At 39.7% G+C, this 22,104-nt stretch overlaps 14 non-coding genes across 14 annotated transcripts; 6 read left to right on the top strand and 8 right to left on the bottom strand.

The window, feature by feature from the left end:
- The first annotated feature begins 2,923 nt into the window (after nt 1–2,923).
- trnal-caa (transfer RNA leucine (anticodon CAA)) lies at nt 2,924–3,034 on the top strand. The gene is made up of 2 exons: nt 2,924–2,961; nt 2,989–3,034. It is a non-coding gene; the product is annotated as a tRNA-Leu (tRNA).
- A 4,398-nt stretch (nt 3,035–7,432) lies between these two features.
- trnas-aga (transfer RNA serine (anticodon AGA)) lies at nt 7,433–7,513 on the top strand. Its single transcript has one exon. It is a non-coding gene; the product is annotated as a tRNA-Ser (tRNA).
- Nucleotides 7,514–7,683: 170 nt separating this feature from the next.
- On the bottom strand, nt 7,684–7,757 carry trnai-aau (transfer RNA isoleucine (anticodon AAU)). Its single transcript has one exon. It is a non-coding gene; the product is annotated as a tRNA-Ile (tRNA).
- A 269-nt stretch (nt 7,758–8,026) lies between these two features.
- On the bottom strand, nt 8,027–8,108 carry trnal-cag (transfer RNA leucine (anticodon CAG)). Its single transcript has one exon. It is a non-coding gene; the product is annotated as a tRNA-Leu (tRNA).
- Nucleotides 8,109–8,790: 682 nt separating this feature from the next.
- On the bottom strand, nt 8,791–9,005 carry LOC117969583 (small nucleolar RNA U3). Its single transcript, XR_004662606.1, has one exon. It is a non-coding gene; the product is annotated as a small nucleolar RNA U3 (small nucleolar RNA).
- A 2,153-nt stretch (nt 9,006–11,158) lies between these two features.
- On the top strand, nt 11,159–11,240 carry trnas-uga (transfer RNA serine (anticodon UGA)). Its single transcript has one exon. It is a non-coding gene; the product is annotated as a tRNA-Ser (tRNA).
- A 170-nt stretch (nt 11,241–11,410) lies between these two features.
- Nucleotides 11,411–11,484, bottom strand: trnai-aau (transfer RNA isoleucine (anticodon AAU)). Its single transcript has one exon. It is a non-coding gene; the product is annotated as a tRNA-Ile (tRNA).
- A 298-nt stretch (nt 11,485–11,782) lies between these two features.
- On the bottom strand, nt 11,783–11,864 carry trnal-cag (transfer RNA leucine (anticodon CAG)). The gene has a single exon. It is a non-coding gene; the product is annotated as a tRNA-Leu (tRNA).
- Nucleotides 11,865–12,675: 811 nt separating this feature from the next.
- Nucleotides 12,676–12,890, bottom strand: LOC117395665 (small nucleolar RNA U3). Its single transcript, XR_004543598.1, has one exon. It is a non-coding gene; the product is annotated as a small nucleolar RNA U3 (small nucleolar RNA).
- A 2,173-nt stretch (nt 12,891–15,063) lies between these two features.
- Nucleotides 15,064–15,145, top strand: trnas-uga (transfer RNA serine (anticodon UGA)). The gene has a single exon. It is a non-coding gene; the product is annotated as a tRNA-Ser (tRNA).
- Nucleotides 15,146–16,556: 1,411 nt separating this feature from the next.
- Nucleotides 16,557–16,771, top strand: LOC117395660 (small nucleolar RNA U3). Its single transcript, XR_004543593.1, has one exon. It is a non-coding gene; the product is annotated as a small nucleolar RNA U3 (small nucleolar RNA).
- Nucleotides 16,772–18,888: 2,117 nt separating this feature from the next.
- On the bottom strand, nt 18,889–18,999 carry trnal-caa (transfer RNA leucine (anticodon CAA)). Its single transcript has 2 exons — nt 18,962–18,999; nt 18,889–18,934 (listed from the first exon to the last, which is right to left on the bottom strand). It is a non-coding gene; the product is annotated as a tRNA-Leu (tRNA).
- A 347-nt stretch (nt 19,000–19,346) lies between these two features.
- On the bottom strand, nt 19,347–19,419 carry trnak-cuu (transfer RNA lysine (anticodon CUU)). Its single transcript has one exon. It is a non-coding gene; the product is annotated as a tRNA-Lys (tRNA).
- A 2,141-nt stretch (nt 19,420–21,560) lies between these two features.
- On the top strand, nt 21,561–21,766 carry LOC117395753 (small nucleolar RNA U3). The gene has a single exon (XR_004543674.3). It is a non-coding gene; the product is annotated as a small nucleolar RNA U3 (small nucleolar RNA).
- The last annotated feature ends 338 nt before the right edge of the window (nt 21,767–22,104 follow it).

The following is a 22,104-nucleotide window of genomic DNA, read 5'->3' on the forward strand; positions in this document are numbered from 1 at the left end:
CAAACAAATAACTTCAGCACTGCAGCATACACAACCAATTTCCAAAGGTCCTGCCGACTACGCCAAATGTGGCGTCCACGACCTATTCTCTATTTAACTGTACAGGTCGCGATGCAGACTACGCCATCTATAGTTTAACGAGAAATAGAACCTCACAACCTTATTAATCTAGCAGCAATATTTGGGTACCCCACACAGAGCCCCTCTCAAATAAATGAAAAGACAAAAGAATGGAAATTGGTTGTGCCAACAAAATCTTTATTATCAACAACAACACTAAAACCCACAATTGCTGCAGTGCAATTACACACAATCTTAACCATATATCTTGCACAATAGAATAATTGCTTATTTATTGTCCCCAGCGACACCTAGAGGAGAGATAGAGAAACGTCCATCCAATTAATAAATATTTGGCTGCTCCACCCACCAAAGCCCAGAAGGGCAGTCAACCACCACCTGTGATAAAATAAACAAAAGAAACCACACGTGAATTATTAAAGTAAATATATTAACAGTGTAACTATAAACAAAATCACCACACCAAACATAATAGTGCACAATTCAAAAAGAAAACACAACCCTGCACCTTACTTGACTAAACGTTCAATGCTCTGTAGAGCAGAGCAGCTACAATAGCGACGCTCTCCCTCTCAGCTCCTATAGACACACACTAAAAGCTAGCTAAACGCTGCACGATACTATTAAAACTGTAAAGACAAATAAAAACGTGCGTACACAAACTAAAACAAACAAGGGACAATAATAAGCAAAAACAATGTGCAAGATAAACACAGGGAAAGACAACTAGCAGAAACAGTGGCTGGCGGCGTTCCACTTCCTCGGGAGAGTCCGGAATACTGACGTCCAAAAGTATATCCGCCGACTCGCCCCCGTCACAGGGGGAACCACGGGAACACAGGAACACCAAAACACAGCTGCACATCGACTACCTGGTTCTCTTGCACCCTTATGGTGCCGATATTTATAATGCCAACAATTAACACTTCCTGGTTCCCGCGGTCCCACCTGTTACACATGTCGTAATTGTGCCGCCTGTGATAATGCGTTCTTATCTCCTATGTCCGCTAACGCTAGGCACAACGTGCCCGAGTGCTGTAGCAGCAGCCATGAAGCAAGTTAGTTTTTCAGTAGAAATAAGGCTTTTGTGTATGGGTGTTTTGAAAAGATTAGTTAAATAGCTACGTATTTTGAAATAAGGATGTATTCATTATTATGAACGTTGGCCGAAAGGATATTGTATTATTATTTCCCACGTGTGCTTGACTTGTACAAATCTGATAGAGTTTCAACAAAGGCATTTGACTTGGGTTCATTATTTAGCCTATACTGCCATCTGCAGCATTACTGCGGGTGTCGTTTGCTTCTTTTGACAATAATACGGCTGTTTTCACGGAAAACCGTGAGATCATGTAGCCGTGGCCGAGTGGTTAATGAACAAACAGAGCTGTCAGAAAAGGAATTCGAACCCACGCTTCCAGGGTAACTGTGATCTGAACGCAGCGCCATAGCTCGCTCAACCATCCTGAATTACACACGTCTTTTTACAACATTGCAGTACACTGCTGAACCTCCGATGTCTGACGCTGCAGTAAATCAACTCGTGTGTGCGTGTACTTATTCTTTTTCTGTTTATATGAAGGAGGGCGACCTGTTTTGTCGCATTCTATATGGGATTGTAGCAGCCACACCCAGTGACATCCAGTGAGAGTCCTAATACCGACACTACTAAAAATTAATTAAAAGGTTTGGAATAGGAATGACAACAGAATGACAAAGGCAGAATGACAGTTCACAAAGCTTTATTACAATGATCCATGATTCACATAAATCAGTTCAAATAACTAACAATAAAATGTATTAAAGTTGTACTAAAAACAAGGAGGGGAAATTGAATAAAGCCAGCCAATAGCCACATTTTAAAAGCATGGGGTATTAGACCAACATATAGCAGCGATTACACTTCTCTTTAAGAGTGCTAGGTGATTGGAAACAGCTCTTCCCAGCAAGGGTTCAACAACAAAAGCCAGATTGTTAATATACAAAAGTTTTAACAGTATTAGGGAACGTTAGCTGCAACATTACAGGTTTAACTATATTAGAGCAATTCAAGAACAATACAAGTTTAGTTAAGATAATTAGCAGCGACGTTCAGGTTTAGCAGCGGTGTAGCATAAGTAAACAGAACCAAAAGGTGTGGTGACATTTACCTGCTGCTGGAACACTTTTAATCTAACAAAACAAAATTGATGAGACCGGGATTTAACCACACATCTCAGAGCTTTATTCAACAGACTAGCTCTCGAATTATCCAGCACTTTACTTTTGGAATATACTCAAACGGCTGTAACACCGCAGACACAGAAACAGCGCGTCTCCAGAACACTCATCTACAGCAGCAGCACACCGAATCTCAGGTCCCACGCACGTGTCGGTACTTCCTCTCTCACCCCGCCTCAGAGAAAGAAACTTTCTCCCGACAGCCCGCTAGCTCAGTCGGTAGATCATAAGACTCTTAATCTCAGGGTCGTGGGTTCGAGCCCCACGTTGGGCGTCCTTTTTAAATACAAATTGTAGATGTTTCTTCGAGGCAACGGAGCAATGTCTGATTCTGTTCACATTGTATAAAGTATTGCAACACAATTACTTATTGGTCATTGTCATATAGCAATTGCTATTGTAAAATGCGTCCATCCTTTAAAGCTATACCGATATTGAAATAAAGAATCTTACTTTCGTGGGTTGGCTTCAATCTGTTTCTTTTTTTTACACTTGTCATTACATCTTTCATGGTGCAAGTTAGTATGTGCGTAATAAACCCAATCGGGCCTTGATACAATAGACAGCCCTAGTCTGTGCTGAAATGAAATAATGCGGTTTTCTACTATAACAAACGCCGCTTGTCAGAATGGCCGAGTGGTCTAAGGCGCCAGACTCAAGGACGCTGTCTTTCCAAAGAATTGTGTGTTCTGGTCTCCGAATGGAGGCGTGGTTTCAAATCCCACTTCTGACAGTTCACTTTTACTTATTTTTTAAATGAATCAATTTGTTCATTTTACTATAAAAGATTGTTTCAAGGAAATCAACAGCTGATACCAAACTCTTGTCAGCACTCAATAATATTTTCATTTCCATTTTAAATCGGACTAAAATAGCGTTCCTAACACAGATTGCATTTTTGTTGTAAACTGGCTACTTGTCGAAGTCACTGAAAAATATTTTGTGTAGAAACATGTGTTATTTAACTAAAGATTGTTTTAATATTTCAAATAACATATTACTTTGAAAAACATCTCCGACTGCCACTGGATCGTGGTCTCAGGCTGGGATGTGGACCATTGAGAACAGTATAAATGATCTATTAGTGGAAGTAGCTTACATGAGAAATGCCCTCGTTTAACATGCTAGGATGATCGACTTCGGTATTCTCCAACTGCTGTTTACATTTTCTAACACGTTATGAGGACGAATACAAAGGTTGACAGCTTCCTTGTAAGTGGGGGTAAGCACAAGTTATTTTCAGATGTAATGTCTATTTTAAACTCAATCTAGTCCTGCGTAGTGCAAAAGACATTGCTATATTTTTATATTAGTCAAGCCGTATTTAAAGTGTTCATAAATTGCTTTAGCATTAGCAATGACCAATTTGAAATGTGCTTATTGATTTTAACAACTGAGCAATTGTAGGCTTGATGTTGTCTTTTTTCTGAGTTTCTACCAGTATGAGACCAATCTTTCTACCCGGGGGAGGTTTCAGTCCCAGCCCACCTACATAGTATTCAGGAGGAGGAAGGCTCTGGTGATTTCAAGGGGTTTGCTGCAAATGTGTTTCTTACCCGTTAAGTGCCATTGTCCTAATCTGAGACTACTTTGTCATTTTTGGCGCATTTTTAACTGGCATGTTATTTGAATTTTCTTTTAACTCTATTGTTATGATAACTTACTCTAATTTTGTTAACCGTAACAGTTAAGTCTAGATGTAAGGTATCAGATTAAATAAACACACCTTGTGTTCAGATTTTTTTTTTGTTTTAATAAATGTATTGGTCCTCTATGGGTAGAGTCAGGTAAACTTCATACCTGCCGTTTCTACACCTTAACATTTACAAAATACACACACTAAATTGAAAAGTAATAACACAAAGTCTTGCCTTCAGTTAATATTTTAGAAAATCTATTTTACTAACAGAAGACAATGTCTCTCTGGGGTTGGCCTGTCATTAGATTGCCGATGTAAGATCCCTGGTCCCATCGTAGAAGCAGGATAGTTTATTCACAAATAAATACATACACGTTTGTTTACGTTTCTTTTGTTGGTAAATTAACCCAATACATTATTGCATTCTGCCACGTAATTAGACGATCAAAGCCCATTTGTGCCAGTGCGCATTCAAAGGAGACGCGCTGAGAGAATCCTAGTTAAATACTAGTTTTACTGATTTAAACTAGTTGTTTAATGTTTTCTTTACTTTTAAAGCTGAGAATCAAACACACTTGCGACAACTTCATAGCCCTACTGGCTACGAACATGTATCGAGTCGGCTGTTTCCTATAACCCTGGTGATACTGAGTGTTTTCCAAGTATCAGCATCGGCATTACCATGCATTTGGCATGCTTGCTGTGCACTCTAGCATTGCATAACAACCATGTAGTATGCCCGTACTTTGTGGCGCAACGGTAGCGCGTCTGACTCCAGAACAGAAGGTTGCGTGTTCAAATCACGTCGAGGTCAAAGCCGTCTTTGTTTCTATTCCACACTGTTTCGTTTTTTAACGTGTTTGGATTTGAATGTTTCCGTGCATTTATTTAAACAATTTAGCCTACACAACATATCGATTGTATAGCGATCAAACAGAGATTTATTGTATTGTGATTCTTTTTTATGTTTCATTTGATACTGCACAATAAATTAAAGTGACTCCCAAATTAATGTTGGCCAGTCTTCAATGACATAGTTGGGTAATAAAGTCATATTAACACTTCCTTGCATGTTATATTGAAAACAGCTCTACAAATACTAGTTTTGAAGAAACTTAAAGTACAGCAAGTAATGATTGATGCCTTAAAGCTTAACAGACCTTTACAAATTAACAAAGAAAACATAAAAAAGGGGCACATAGTCGGCAGATTGTGAACATGAGCGGGGAAACTCCAACATCTTTTAAGTACATCACCTTAACTACTTGGCCAAAACTACTTTGTGTAAAGTACCAAGTTCTATAAACATATCACAGACCAAGAACAAATACACACAGTTTGTTTTTAATAAAACATTGACCAAACCACAATCCCTGGTTTAGGAGGCTAGTGCCTTATCCTTTAGGTGACTGCGGCACTTTCATATGGATAGTAGTCAGCGTGACTAAATACGACCAGAGGGAAAAAAGCTGTGGTTTCCCTGTCATTCCATTGCCATATTACATTGTGCATGTTCAGAATATGCGGGAATCCTGAAAACAGCATTGTAATATGTGAACAAATCAATAACCGAATTTAATTAACGCATGGATTAAACGCTATTGAGTGTTACGGTTGTTAATTAACTTGCAAAGCAAACGTTTTAGAGCTCAATTTTTAAGAGAGTTCAAGAGCTGACATATGCAGGAGCTGGCAATATTGACGTATTCCCAAGGGCTTTATCTTTTGGTCTTTCTGGGAACAATTTAAAAAGAAAAGAAAGCAATGTAATTTGTAAAGAAACGAATTTGATAGAAAACCTAACGTTTTCTAGGTCAGTTGTCGATTTAAATGTGTCCAGTAATGTGCACATTTCCCTGATTGCGAATATAATATGAAGTCTTGCCTTCAGTTGATATTTTAGAAAAACTGCTTTGCAAACAGAAGAAAAACAATCTAGCAGAGGATGGTTTCGATCCATCAACCTCTGGGTTATGGGCCCAGCACGCTTCCGCTGCGCCACTCTGCTGCTGTTGCAGCATACCTCAATTACCTAGCAGCAGAAAAAAAAACTGAACTCATCGTTTTAACCAGCCACACGGCAGTGGCCGGGCCAAACCATGGAAACGTCGTAAATCAGAGATGATCCGTTTTCTTTTCTCCCAAATACGTTATGCAAAGTATGCAACTTTTCTGCCCACTTTGATCACAGGCAGTTTTATTCCCCAGTTTCGGCGGCCAATTCAAATATTATGTCTCTCGAAAGCATCTTAAATCGTGGAAAGTGCTCTTTGTTTACAAAAAGCTCTAAAATGTGTACATTAAAAGTCTATTAACATCTTTAACACAATCATCTGTGTTCCAATAGCGGTTAACCCACATGGTGATCAATAAAGTGAATGCTGGCTTTGTTCACATATTCGCAAGACGTTTTCACGATTCACGCATATTCTGAACAAGCACACTAGAATATGGTAATGAAAGGACAGGAAAATAACTGCTTTTTTGGCTCTGGTCTTGTATCGTCACCTTGATTACTGTCCGTAAATAAGTGGCATTAATCAAAAACCTAATTATGTAAGGTTCCCAATGCGCAAATACGCAGCATATTTAAACTTCTTCACAATCAAAAATCTTCCCACATGAATGTCAAATACGTACTGACAAGTACGGCCCTTTCCCAATGTAACACTCTGCTGTGTTTGAACACCAAAGATGGCTTGGATATGATGTATTAAACCACGATACTATTGTTCCCACTTTCTTTATTACTACCAAATGTGCTTTTCGTGTCAGCCCTTGTGGCCTAATGGATAAGGCACTGGCTTTCTAAGCCATGGATTGTGGTTTTGAGTCCCATCTGGGGTGTGATTTTGTTATAGGAGACTGTGTGGTCCAGTGGTTAAAGATAAAGGGCTTCTAACCAGGAGGTCCCCCGGTACAAATCCCACCTCAGCCACTGACTCATTGTGTGACCCTGAGGAAGTCACTTAACTTTCTTGTGCTCTGTTTTCGGGTGAGATGTAACTGTAAGTGACTCTGCAGCTGATGCATAGTTCACACACCCTAGTCTCTGTAAGTCGCCATGTATAATAAAAACGAATATAATTATGGTACATTTTATTAGCATGTGATATTTTGTAGATTTTGTTATCTGCTAAGTCCACTCACGCTAGCCAGAACGTGCTCGAGTGCTCTGGCAACAGCCATGAAGCAAGTCAATTTTTCAGTTGAAATAAATAACTACTTTGTTTTTGTGGATGGGGGTGTTTTTTGAAAAGATGAGTTAAATAGCTACGTATTTTGAAATAAAGATGTATTCATTATTATGAACGTTAACAGAAAGTATATTGTATTAACTTTTCCCACGTATGCTTGCCTTGTACAAATCTGACAGTTTCAACAAAGGCATTTGACTTCGGTTCATTATGTAAGCCTATACTGCCATCTACAGCATTACTGCGGGTTTCGTTTACTTCTTTTGGATATTTTCACAAATAATCGTGCGAGCATGTAGTCGTGGCCGAGTGGTTAAGGCGATGGACTAGAAATCCATTGGGGTTTCCCCGCGCAGTTCGAATCCTGCTGACTACGTAAGCTTTGTTTTTAATTGATTGTATGTGTTCATTGTTAATACATGTTTAAAGCTGAGGAAGTCTGAAATATTACTGGTTGTACTTCATATCGCTTCGGTTCATTTTGTTAAAGATTGTTCATTTTGGCACCATTACAAATGCTGTGGTTTCCTTAAAGGAGAAAAGCCATGGCCCGTACGGGGATCGAACCCGCGACCTTGGCGTTATTAGCACCACGCTCTAACCAACTGAGCTAACCGGCCACACACTCAAAGCTTCTTACTAGAACCCGAGGAAAATAAGTCCTGCGGACATTATGATTGTTCTACTAAGATGTTATGTTAAACTGAACAATAACACATTCAAAGTATCGGAAAGGCATAATTAGAGGCCTCGTCATAATGAGGCAGTTTAACAGTGTGAAGGATGTGGTGAGGTGCAGGCTTGCGGTGACTTTCTCTCATTTAACGACCTTGTGATTTGAATACTAACAAGAAAAACAAATTTTAAGAAATCAATGAACAAAAATATTTGTCAGAAGTGGGATTCGAACCCACGCCTCCAGAGAGACTGCGACCTGAACGCAGCGCCTTAGACCGCTCGGACATCCTGACTGACACCGACGACTATGCCCAACACTGCAGTACACTGCTGAACCTCCAATGTTTGACGCTGCAGTAAATCACCTGGTGTGTGCGTGAACTTATATTTTTTCTGTTTATATTAAGGTGGGCGACCTGTTTCGTCGCATTCTATATGGGATCACAAGGACACTCCTCTTACAGAAAGAAAATATACGGCAAACAGAGCGATCGCTTCACGGTTAGAAACAAATCAGAACAGTCTGTTAGCAAATTAACTTCATGAAAAAAAAAACCACACAGGCATTACATAAATGTTACAGATATGTTTCGTAGACAAAAAAGTTGTAACATAATTGAGTACATTTGTAAACAATCCGCCAGTAACAGACATTATCTCACATTATCTCTAGTTTCAAACGCATTATCACAGGCGGCACAATTACGACATGGAAAAAATCCAGTATATTTGTCCAGTACACCGAGATCTCTCGAACGTTTCAATGAGTCAGCCCTTAATAAACACTGTCCGTGTTCATTTCTGTGTAAATGACATTGTCTATACACAATACCTGCCATGTAAGCCTATTGGTATCAAACCGATCACAATTAATGTGATCCGTGTTTTCAGTCAGATTGATAGTTTTAATCAATCGTCGAAAACGCAGCAGTGTTTTGCAACTGTAGTTCGTCTTGCGCACCTTTAGGTAAGATACCCACTCAGAACGTGTCCGCTTCCTCCAGCCCCCTAAGGAACACTGGAGGGGTCACCAATAACAGCGAGCAGTTGGCCAAAAACAACACTCACTGTCTCCTTCACGCTCAAAAGTGAACACTCTCACTCTTACTCGTGGATAGCAAGTCCAAACACTTTATAAACGCATTTCGCTGGCAAATCACTATAGAAATGATCCCGGAAAGTATTGTTTTATGGGCAAGTGGCCGACCGTCTCCCTCCAACTCTGAGTGGCACCGGTAGATGTGCCGCTGACAAATAGACAGGAGCTTTCATATAATGCAATTGCTGTTGCCCAGTGAGGTGTTACAACAACATTTCAAACTCATTCCAAACTGCAGGCGGTTAAAAGCTTAATTGGGTTCAAGTTTCTCGTATGATTTAAAAAGTAGGAGCCAGTTGCCTCATTTGCATTGTCTGCCTTCCTCCTTTGCACTGTGAAGTCTATCAGATTTGTGCTTAAAATCTGAATACTATTCCCATTTGAATTGTATATATTTGGTTTCCATTTTAGCTCTATGCATACACACTGTTCTGTTGAGACTCCCAAGGTGTTATGTAATAAAACACCATAATCGGTTAGCACGTTGGGCTGTTAATCGAAATTTTGGTGTTTCAAGCCCATGCAGAGATGATGCTTTTTACATTTCTTTATCGCATTAGAATATGGCACTATAATACGTTTTTATTTCCTCCAATTACACTGAAGAAAAAATGTGCTGTTTTTTTAATTCAAAAAATTAATTAAGAAAAAATAGCCCTAGTCGTGCTGTTTGCAAAAACCCGGGATCGAAGCAGGGATCGTTACAGTCTAACGCTCTCCCAACTGAGCTATTTCAGCTTGACGCGATTTTGCTATCGAGACAGCATTCTTTTCGTCAATCGCCTTTTTGTCAAGCCAGTAAACCTGCATGTAATGAGAAACGTTCAACAGTTCGGAAACACCACAATAGAATCCAATGCCTTTGCAAATGTGTTTCCAAACTGTTAGTTTTTCTCCCAAATGCGGTTTCTCAAAAAATGGTTTTGCCTACTTTTTATTATTATTATTACTTTTTCCAGAGTAAGACCAAAAGGCAAACATCCAGGAAATAGTTAAACACTGCTACAGCGCTTGAACTGTCTCAACAAACGTTTAGCTCTAAAATGTGTACATTAAAAGTCTATTAACATCTTTAACACAATCATCTGTGTTCCAATAGCGGTTAATCCACATGGTGATCAATAAAGTGAATGCTGGCTTTGTTCACATATTCGCAAGACGTTTTCACGATTCACGCATATTCTGAACAAGCACACTAGAATATGGTAATGAAAGGACAGGAAAATAACTGCTTTATTGGCTCTGGTCTTTTATCGTCACCTTGATTACTGTCCGTAAGAAAGTGGCATTAATCAAAAACCTAATTATGTAAGGTTCCCAATGCGCAAATTCGCAGCATACTTAAACTTCTTCACAATCTTAAATCTTCCCACATGAATGTCAAATACGTACTGACAAGTACGGCCCTTTCCCAGTGTAACACTCTGCTGTGTTTGAACACCAACGATGGCTTGGATATGATGTATTAAAGCACGATACTATTGTTCCCACTTTCTTTATTACTACCAAATGTGCTTTTCGTGTCAGCCCTTTTGGCCTAATGGATAAGGCACTGGCTTTCTAAGCCATGGATTGTGGTTTCGAGTCCCATCTGGGGTGTGATTTTGTTATAGGAGGCTGTGTGGTCCAGTGGTTAAAGATAAAGGGCTTTTAACCAGGAGGTCCCCCGGTACAAATCCCACCTCAGCCACTGACTCATTGTGTGACCCTGAGCAAGTCACTTAACCTCCTTGTGCTCCGTTTTTCGGGTGAGATGTAAATGTAAGTGACTCTACAGCTGATGCATAGTTCACACACCCTAGTCTCTGTAAGTTGCCATGTATAATAAAAACGAACATAATTATGGTATGTTTTATTAGCATGAAATATTTTGTAGATCTTGTTATCTGCTAAGTCCGCTCACGCTAGCCAGAACGTGCTCGAGTGCTCTGGCAACAGCCATGAAGCAAGTCAATTTTTCAGTTCAATTAAATAACTACTTTGTTTTTGTGGATGGGGGTGTTTCTTGAAAAGATCAGTTAAATAGCTACGTATTTTGAAATAAAGATGTATTCATTATTATGAACTTTAACAAAAATTATATTTTATTTACATTTCCCACGTGTGCTTGCCTTGTACAGATCTGACAGTTTCAACAAAGACATTTGACTTCGGTTCATTAGTTAGCCTATACTGCCATCTACAGCATTACTACGGGTTTCGTTTACTTCTTTTGGATATTTTCACAAATAATCGTGCGAGCATGTAGTCGTGGCCGAGTGGTTAAGGCGATGGACTTGAAATCCATTGGGGTTTCCCCGCGCAGGTTCGAATCCTGCCGACTACGTAAGCTTTGTTTTTAATTGATTGTATGTGCTCATTGTTAATACATGTTTAAAGCTCAGGAAGTCTGAAGTATTACTGGTTGTACTTCATATCGCTTCGGTTCATTTTGTTAAAGAATGTTCATTTTGGCACCATTACAAATGCTGTGGTTTCTTTAAAGAAGAAAAGCAGTGGCCCATACGGGGATCGAACCCGCGACCTTGGCGTTATTAGCACCACGCTCTAACCAACTGAGCTAACCGGCCACACACTCAAAACTTGATACTTGAACGCGAGGAAAATAAGTCCTGCGGACATTATGATTGTTCTACCAAGATGTTCTCATGTTAAACTGAACAATAACACATTCAAAGTATTGGAAAGGCATCATTAGAGGCCTCGTCATAATGAGGCAGTTTAACAGTGTGAAGGATGTGGTGAGGTGCAGGCTTGCGGTGACTTTCTCTCATTTAACAACCTTGTGATTTGAATACTAACAAGAAAAACAAATCAAATTACCAAGCATTCGGTGGACGTTTTAAGAAATAAATAAACAAACAGATTTGTCAGAAGTGGGATTTGAACCCACGCCTCCAGAGAGACTGCGACCTGAACGCAGCGCCTTAGACCGCTCGGCCATCCTGACTTACACTGACGACTTTGCACAACACTGCAGTACACTGCTGAACCTCCAATGTCTGACGCTACAGTAAATCACCTGGTGTGTGTGTGAACTTATTTTTTATCTGTTTATATTAAGGAGGGCGACCTGTTTCGTCGCATTCTATATGGGATCACAAGGACACTCCTCTTACAGACAGAAAATATACGGCAAACAGAGCGATCGCTTCACGGTTAGAAACAAATCAGAACAGTCTGTTAGCAAATTAACTTCATGAAAAAACCACACAGGCATTACATAAATGTTACAGATATGTTATTATTATTATTATTATTTATTTCTTAGCAGACACCCCTATCCAGGGCGACTTACAATCGTAAGCAAAAACATTTCAAGCGTTACAATACAAGTAATACAATGAGAGCAAGAAATACAGTAACTGTATATGTATCGTAGACACAAAAGTTGTAACATAATTGAGTACATTTGTTAGCTATCCGCCAGTAACAGACATTATCTCACATTATCTCTAGTTTCAAACGCATTATCACAGGCGGCACAATTACACCATGGAAAAAATCCAGTATATTTGTCCAGTACACCGAGATCTCTCGAACGTTTCAATGAGTCAGCCCTTAATAAACACTGTCCGTGTTCATTTCTGTGTAAATGACATTGTCTATACACAATACCTGCCATGTAAGCCTATTGGTATCAAACCGATCACAATTAATGTGATCCGTGTTTTCAGTCAGATTGATAGTTTTAATCAATCGTCGAAAAAGCAGCAGTGCTTTGCAACTGTAGTTCATCTTGCGTACCTTTTGGTAAGATACCCACTCAGAACTTGTCCGCTTCCTCCAGCCCCCTAAGGAACACTGGAGCGGTCACCAATAACAGCGAGCAGTTGGCCAAAAACAACACTCACTGTCTCCTTCACGCTCAAAAGTGAACACTCTCACTCTTCCTCGTGGATAGCGAGTCCAAACACTTTATAAACGCATTTCGCTGGCAAATCACTATAGAAATGATCCCGGAAAGTATTGTTTTATGGTCAAGTGGCCGACCGTCAACCTCCAACTCTGAGTGGCACCGGTAGCTGTGCCGCTGACAAATAAACAGGAGCTTTCATATAATGCAATTGCTGTTGCCCAGTGAGGTGTTACAACAACATTTCAAACTCATTCCAAACTGCAGGCGGTTAAAAGCTTAATTGGGTTCAAGTTTCTCGTATGATTTAAAAAGTAGGAGCCAGTTGACTCATTTGCATTGTCTGCCTTCCTCCTTTGCACTGTGAAGTCTATCAAATTTGTGCTTAAAATCTGAATACGATTCCCATTTGAATCGTGTATATTTGGTTTCCATTTTGGCAATATGCATACACACTGTTCTGTTGAGCTCCCTGGGTGTTATCTAATAAAACACCATAATCGGTTAGCACGTTCGGCTGTTAATCGAAAATTTGGTGTTTCAAGCCCACGCAGAGATGATGCTTTTTGCATTTCTTTATCGCATTAGAAAATGGCACTATAATACGTTTTTATTTCCTCCAATTACACTAAAGAAAAAGTGTGCTGTTTTTTTAATTAAAAAAATTAATTAAGAACAAATAACGCTAGTCGTGCTGTTTACAGAAACCCGGTATTGAAGCAGGGACCGTTACAGTCTAACGCTCTCCCAACTGAGCTATTTCAGCTTGACGCGATTTTGCTTAAGAGACAGCATTCTTTTCGTCAATCGCCTTTTTGTCAAGCCAGTAAACCTGCATGTAATGAGAAACGTTCAACAGTTCGGAAACACCACAATAGAATCCAATGCCTTTGCAAATGTGTTTCCAAACTGTTAGTTTTTCTCCCAAATGCGGTTTCTCAAAAAATGGTTTTGCCTACTTTTTATTATTATTATTACGTTTTCCAGAGTAAGACCAAAAGGCAAACATCCAGGAAATAGTTAAACACTGCTACAGCGCTTGAACTGTCTCAACAAACGTTTAGCTCTAAAACGTGTACATTAAAAGTCTATTAACATCTTTAACACAATCATCTGTGTTCCAATAGCGGTTAATCCACATGGTGATCAATAAAGTGAATGCTGGCTTTGTTCACATATTGGCAAGACGTTTTCACGATTCACGCATATTCTGAACAAGCACACTAGAATATGGTAATGAAAGGACAGGAAAATAACTGCTTTATTGGCTCTGGTCTTGTATCGTCACCTTGATTACTGTCTGTAAGAAAGTGGCATTAATCAAAAACCTAATTATGTAAGGTTCCCAATGCGCAAATACGCAGCATATTTAAACTTCTTCACAATCTTAAATCTTCCCACATGAATGTCAAATACGTACTGACAAGTACGGCACTTTCCCAATGTAACACTCTGCTGTGTTTGAACACCAACGATGGCTTGGATATGTTGTATTAAACCACGATACTATTGTTCCGACTTTCTTTATTACTACCAAAAGTGCTTTTCGTGTCAGCCCTTGTGGTCTAATGGATAAGGCACTGGCTTTCTAAGCCATGGATTGTGGTCTCGAGTCCCATCTGGGGTGTGATTTTGTTATAGGAGGCTGTGTGGTCCAGTGGTTAAAAATAAAGGGCTTGTAACCAGGAGGTCCCCAGGCACAAATCCCACCTCAGCCACTGACTTATTGTGTGACCCTGAGCAAGTCACTTAATCTCCTTGTGCTCCGTTTTTCGGGTGAGATGTAAATGTAAGTGACTCTACAGCTGATGCATAGTTCACACACCCTAGTCTCTGTAAGTCTCCACGGATAAAGGCGTCTGCTAAATAAATAATAATAAAATGAACATAATTATGGTAAGTTTTATTGGCATGTGATATTTTGTAGATCTTGTTATCTGCTTATTCCGCTCAAGCTAGCCAGAACGTTCTCGAGTGCTCTGGCAGCAGCCATGAAGCAAGTGAATTTTTCAGTTCAAATAAATAACTACTTTGTTTTTGTGGATGGGGGTGTTTTTTGAAAAGATCAGTTAAATAGCTACGTTTTGAAATAAAGATGTATTCATTATTATGAACGTTAACAAAAATTATATTCTATTTACATTTCCCACGTGTGCTTGCCTTGTACAAATCTGACAGTTTCAACAAAGGCATTTGACTTCGGTTCATTAGTTAACCTATACTGCCATCTACAGCATTACTGCGGGTTTCGTTTACTTCTTTTGGATATTTTCACAAATAATCGTGCGATCATGTAGTCGTGGCCGAGTGGTTAAGGCGGTGGACTTGAAATCCATTGGGGTTTCCCCGCGCAGGTTCGAATCCTGCCGACTACGTAAGCTTTGTTTTTAATTGATTGTATGTGTTCATTGTTAATACATGTTTAAAGCTCAGGAAGTCTGAAATATTACTGGTTGTACTTCATATCGCTTCGGTTCATTTTGTTAAAGATTGTTCATTTTGGCACCATTACAAATGCTGTGGTTTCCTTAAATATGCTGCGTATTTGCACATTGGGAACCTTACATAATTAGGTTTTTGATTAATGCCACTTTCTTACGGACAGTAATCAAGGTGACGCTACAAGACCAGAGCCAATAAAGCAGTTATTTTCCTGTCCTTTCATTACCATATTCTAGTGTGCTTGTTCAGAATATGCGTGAATCGTGAAAACATCTTGCCAATATGTGAACAAAGCCAGCATTCACTTTATTGATCACCATGTGGATTAACCGCTATTGGAAAACAGATGATTGTGTTGAAGATGTTAATAGACTTTTAATGTACACGTTTTAGAGCTAAACGTTTGTTGAGACAGTTCAAGCGCTGTAGCAGTGTTTAACTATTTCCTGGATGTTTGCCTTTTTGTCTTACTCTAGAAAAAGTAATAATAATACTAAAAAGTAGGCAAAACCATTTTTTGAGAAACCGCATTTGGGAGAAAAACTAACAGTTTGGAAACACATTTGCAAAGGCATTTGATTCTATTGTGGTGTTTCCGAACTGTTGAACGTTTCTCATTACATGCAGGTTTACTGGCTTAACAAAAAGGCGATTGACGAAAAGAATGCTGTCTCGATAGAAAAAACGCGTCAAGCTGAAATAGCTCAGTTGGGCGAGCGTTAGACTGTAATGGTCCCTGCTTCGATACCGGGTTTTTGCAAACAGCACGACTAGGTTTTTTTTTTTTTTTCAATTAATTTTTTGAATTAAAAAAAACACAGCACATTTTTTCTTCAGTGTAATTGGAGGAAATAAAAACGTATTATAGTGCCATTTTCTAATGCGATTAAGAAATGCAAAAAGCATCATCCCTGCGTGGGCTTGAAACACCAAAATTTCGATTAACAGCCAAACGTTCTAACCGATTATGGTGTCTTATTGGATAACACCCTGGGAGCTCGACAGAACAGTGTGTATGCATATTGCTAAAATGGAAACCAAATATACAGGATTCAAATGGGAATCGTATTCAGATTTTAAGCACAAATTTGATAGACTTCACAGTGCAAAGGAGGAAGGCAGACAATGCAAATGAGGCAACTGGCTCCTACATTTCAAATCATACGAGAAACTTGAGCCCAATTAAGCTTTTAACCGCCTGCAGTCTGGAATGAGTTTGAAATGTTGTTGTAACACCTCACTGGGCAACAGCAATTGCATTACATGAAAGTTCCTGTTAATTTGTCAGCGGCACAGCTACCGGTGCCACTCAGAGTTGGAGGGAGACGGTCGCCACTTGCCCATAAAACAATACTTTCAGGGATCATTTCTATAGCGATTTGAAAGCGAAATGCGTTTTTAAAGTGTTTGGACTCGCTATCCACGAGGAAGAGTGAGAGTGTTCGCTTTTGAGCGTGAAGGAGACAGTGAGTGTTGTTTTTGGCCAACTGCTCGCTGTTATTGATGACCCCTCCAGTGTTCCTTAGGGGGCTGGAGGAAGCGGACACGTTCTGAGTGGGTATCTTACCTAAAGGTACGCAAGACGAACTACAGTTGCAAAGCACTGCTGCTTTTTCGACGATTGATTAAAACTATCAATCTGACTGAAAACACGGATCACATTAATTGTGATCGGTTTGATACCAATAGGCTTACATGGCAGGTATTGTGTATAGACAACGTCATTTACACAGAAATGAACACGGACAGTGTTTATTAAGGGCTGACTCATTGAAACGTTCGAGAGATCTCGGTGTACTGGACAAATATACTGGATTTTTTCCATGTGTGGCGTCCACGACCTATTCTCTATTTAACTGTACAGGTCGCGATGCAGACTATGCCATCTATAGTTTAACGAGAAATAGAACCTCACATAACCTTATTAATCTAGCAGCAATATTTGGGTACCCCACACAGAGCCCCTCTCAAATAAATGAAAAGACAAAAGAATGGAAATTGGTTGTGCCAACAAAATCTTTATTATCAACAACAACACTAAAACCCACAATTGCTGCAGTGCAATTACACACAATCCTAACCATATATCTTGCACAATAGAATAATTGCTTATTTATTGTCCCCAGCGACACCTAGAGGAGAGATAGAGAAACGTCCATCCAATTAATAAATATTTGGCTGCTCCACCCACCAAAGCCCAGAAGGGCAGTCAACCACCACCTGTGATAAAATAAACAAAAGAAACCATACGTGAATTATTAAAGTAAATATATTAACAGTGTAACTATAAACAAAATCACCACAACAAACATAATAGTGCACAATTCAAAAAGAAAACACAACCCAGCACCTTACTTGACTAAACGTTCAATGCTCTGTAGAGCAGAGCAGCTACAATAGCGACGCTCTCCCTCGCAGCTCCTATAGACACACACTAAAAGCTAGCTAAACGCTGCACGATACTATTAAAACTGTAAAGACAAATAAAAACGTGCGTACACAAATTAAAACAAACAAGGGACAATAATAAGCAAAAACAATGTGCAAGATAAACACAGGGAAAGACAACTAGCAGAAACAGTGGCTGGCGGCGTTCCACTTCCTCGGGAGAGTCCGGAATACTGACGTCCAAAAGTATATCCGCCGACTCGCCCCCGTCACAGGGGGAACCACGGGAACACAGGAACACCAAAACACAGCTGCACATCGACTACCTGGTTCTCTTGCACCCTTATGGTGCCGATATTTATAATGCCAACAATTAACACTTCCTGGTTCCCGCGGTCCCACCTGTTACATTCGGGATTGGTCTCGGTATCCACCAAGAGGAGTGGCAGTGTTTTCTTCTGAGCACCGAGCTGACAATGAGTGTTGTTATCGGTAACCTACTCGCTGCAAGGAATGACCACTTCAATCTTCAGTCGGGGGTTGCTGAAGGAAGGGGACACATTTTGAGTGTGTATCTCATTCCGGTAGAAACGTAGAAAAAAGAAACCATCAAGCCCACAAATGTTCAGTTGTTTAAATCAATAACCACATTTAAATTGATCATTGCTAATGTCAAAACAATTTAAGAACACTTTAAATAGGGCTTGACTAATATAAAAATATAGCAATGTCTTTTGCACTACGCAGGACTAGATTGAGTTTAAAATAGACATTACATCTGAAAATAACTTGTGCTTACCCCCACTTACAAGGAAGCTGTCAACCTTTGTATTCGTCCTCATAACGTGTTAGAAAATGTAAACAGCAGTTGGAGAATACCGAAGTCGATCATCCTAGCATGTTAAACGAGGGCATTTCTCATGTAAGCTACTTCCACTAATAGATCGTTTATACTGTTCTCAATGGTCCGCATCCCAGCCTGAGACCACGATCCAGTGGCAGTCGGAGATGTTTTTCAAAGTAATATGTTATTTGAAATATTAAAACAATCTTTAGTTAAATAACACATGTTTCTACACAAAATATTTTTCAGTGACTTCGACAAGTAGCCAGTTTACAACAAAAATGCAATCTGTGTTAGGAACGCTATTTTAGTCCGATTTAAAATGGAAATTAAAATGGTATTGAGTGCTGACAAGAGTTTGGTATCAGCTGTTGATTTCCTTGAAACAATCTTTTATAGTAAAATGAACAAATTGATTCATTTAAAAAATAAGTAAAAGTGAACTGTCAGAAGTGGGATTTGAACCCACGCCTCCATTCGGAGACCAGAACACACAATTCTTTGGAAAGACAGCGTCCTTGAGTCTGGCGCCTTAGACCACTCGGCCATTCTGACAAGCTGTGTTTGCATTAGTAGAAAACCGCATTATTTCATTTCAGCACAGACTAGGGTTGTCTATTGTATCAAGGCCCGATTGGGTTTATTACGCACATACTAACTTGCTCCATGAATGATGTAATGACAAGTGTAAAAAAAGAATCAGATTGAAGCCAACCCACGAAAGTAAGATTCTTTATTTCAATATCGGTATAGCTTTAAAGGATGCACGCATTTTACAATAGCAATTGCTATATGACAATGACCAATAAGTAATTGTGTTGCAATACTTTATACAATGTGAACAGAATCAGACATTGCTCCGTTGCCTCGAAGAAACATCTACAATTTGTATTTAAAAAGGACGCCCAACGTGGGGCTCGAACCCACGACCCTGAGATTAAGAGTCTCATGCTCTACCGACTGAGCTAGCCGGGCTGTCGGGAGAAAGTTTCTTTCTTTGAGGTGGTGTGAGGGAGGAAGTACCGACAGGTGCGTGGGACCTGAGATTCGGTGTGCTGCTGCTGTAGATGAGTGTTCTGGAGACGCGCTGTGTCTGTGTCTGCGGTGTTACAGCCGTGTGAGTATATTCCAAAAGTAAAGTGTTGGATAATTCGAGAGCTAGTCTGTTGAATAAAGCTCTGAGACGTGTGGTTAAATCCCGGTCTCATCAATTTTGTTTTGTTAGATTAAAAGTGTTCCAGCAGCAGGTAAATGTCCCCACACCTTTTGGTTCTGTTTACTTATGCTACAGCGCTGCTAAACCTGAACGTTGCTGCTAATTATCTTAACTAAACTTGTATTGTTGTTGAATTGCTCTAATATAGTTAAACCTGTAATGTTGCAGCTAACGTTCCCTAATACTGTTAAAACTTGTGTGTATTAACAATCTGGCTTTTGTTGTTGTACCCTTGCTGCGAAGAGCTGTTTCCAATCACCTAGCACTCTTAAAGAGAAGTGTAATCGCTGCTATATGTTGGTCTAATACCCCATGCTTTTAAAATGTGGCTATTGGCTGGCTTTATTCAATTTCCCCTCCTTGTTTTTAGTACAACTTTAATACATTGTATTGTTAGTTATTTGAACTGATTTATGTGACTCATGGATCATTGTAATAAAGCTTTGTGAATTGTTATTCTGCCTTTGTCATTCTGTTGTCATTCCTATTCCAAACCTTTTAATTAATTTTTAGTAGTGTCGGTATTAGGACTCTCACTGGGTGTCACTGGGTGTGGCTGCTACAATCCCATATAGAATGCGACAAAACAGGTCGCCCTCCTTCATATAAACAGAAAAAGAATAAGTACACACACACACACGAGTTGATTTACTGCAGCGTCAGACATCGGAGGTTCAGCAGTGTACTGCAATGTTGTGAAAAGACGTGTCTAATTCAGTATGGTTGAGCGAGCTATGGCGCTGCGTTCAGATCACAGTTACCCTGGAAGCGTGGCTTCGAATTCCATTTCTGACAGCTCTGTTTGTTCATTAACCACTCAGCCACGGCTACATGCTCTCACGGTTTTCCGTGAAAACAGCCGTATTATTGTCAAAAGAAGCAAACGACACCCGCAGTAATGCTGCAGGTGGCAGTATAGGCTAAATAATGAACCCAAGTCAAATGCCTTTGTTGAAACTCTATCAGATTTGTACAAGTCAAGCACACGTGGGAAATAATAATACCATATCCTTTCTGCCATCGTTCATAATAATGAATACATCCTTATTTCAAAATACGTAGCTATTTAACTGATCTTTTCAAAACACCCATACACAAAGCCTTATTTCTACTGAAAAACTAACTTGCTTCATGGCTGCTGCTACAGCACTCGGGCACGTTGTGCCTAGCGTTAGCGGACATAGGAGATAAGAAGACCTACAAAATATCACGCGCTGCAGTTTTTCAGTCCGGGGATTATTACAAATTAGCAGACTGTGCATTAAAATACACATGCATGGTGGGCCTCTCTGTTACAAAGAATTGTCACACTTTGTATTTATCTCCATAATGCGCCGGGACAAAATACGCAGATACTTTAAAATTATTTGGAGAATGCGGGCATCGATCCCGCTACTTCTCGCATGCTAAGCGAGCGCTCTACCATTTGAGCTAATTCCCCTTTAATGGTGCCAGGGATTCTCATAGGCTTCATCGCAGCTTGATACGAGCAAATCAGATTGTCAGTTGTTTTTTATTTTTATTTTGGCAATGTAGTCTGTGATTGCAAATTTAAAAAAATAATTTAATTAACTAAATAGCAAATATTTCGACTAGAGGTATGTTTTCAATTTCTTTAAAAAGTAGTCTCAGCTCGTTTATTCAGTCGCTTAGAAACCCACAATCTGTGTCCCGATGCAGCAGCGCTGTGTGCTGTGGCTCGAGCTTGTTTGACGAGGCAGACGATGCAAAAATGCCAATACTTGCTTTTGTATCACACGACAAACTTAAGGTATGCTTTAACGGCCTGGCTGTCTCGGGTTAGTTTGTATTGTTAATGTAACACCTCGTTGTTGCCCAGTCATTGTTTCATATGAAGTAGAGCTTGCCAGTTGGGGGCGACGGTCTGCTAATAAAAGTTAAGACTATATTTGCAAGGATCATTTCTAGAATGAAACACGTTTTGAAGGGATTGGTCTCGGTATCCACCAGGAGGAGTGGCAGTGTTTTCTTCTGAGCACCGAGCTGACAATGAGTGTTGTTATCGGGAACCTACTCGCTGCAAGGAATGACCACTTCAATCTTCAGTCGGGGGTTGCTGAAGGAAGGGGACACATTTTGAGTGTGTATCTCATTCCGGTAGAAACGTAGAAAAAAGAAACCATCAAGCCCACAATTGTTCAGTTGTTTAAATCAATAACCACATTTAAATTGATCATTGCTAATGTCAAAACAATTTAAGAACACTTTTAATAGGGCTTGACTAATATAAAAATATAGCAATGTCTTTTGCACTACGCAGGACTAGATTGAGTTTAAAATAGACATTACATCTGAAAATAACTTGTGCTTACCCCCACTTACAAGGAAGCTGTCAACCTTTGTATTCGTCCTCATAACGTGTTAGAAAATGTAAACAGCAGTTGGAGAATACCGAGGTCGATCATCCTAGCATGTTAAATGAG

This window comes from Acipenser ruthenus, chromosome 32 (genome assembly GCF_902713425.1).
Source record: "Acipenser ruthenus chromosome 32, fAciRut3.2 maternal haplotype, whole genome shotgun sequence".
Classification (NCBI taxonomy): Eukaryota; Metazoa; Chordata; class Actinopteri; order Acipenseriformes; family Acipenseridae; genus Acipenser; species Acipenser ruthenus.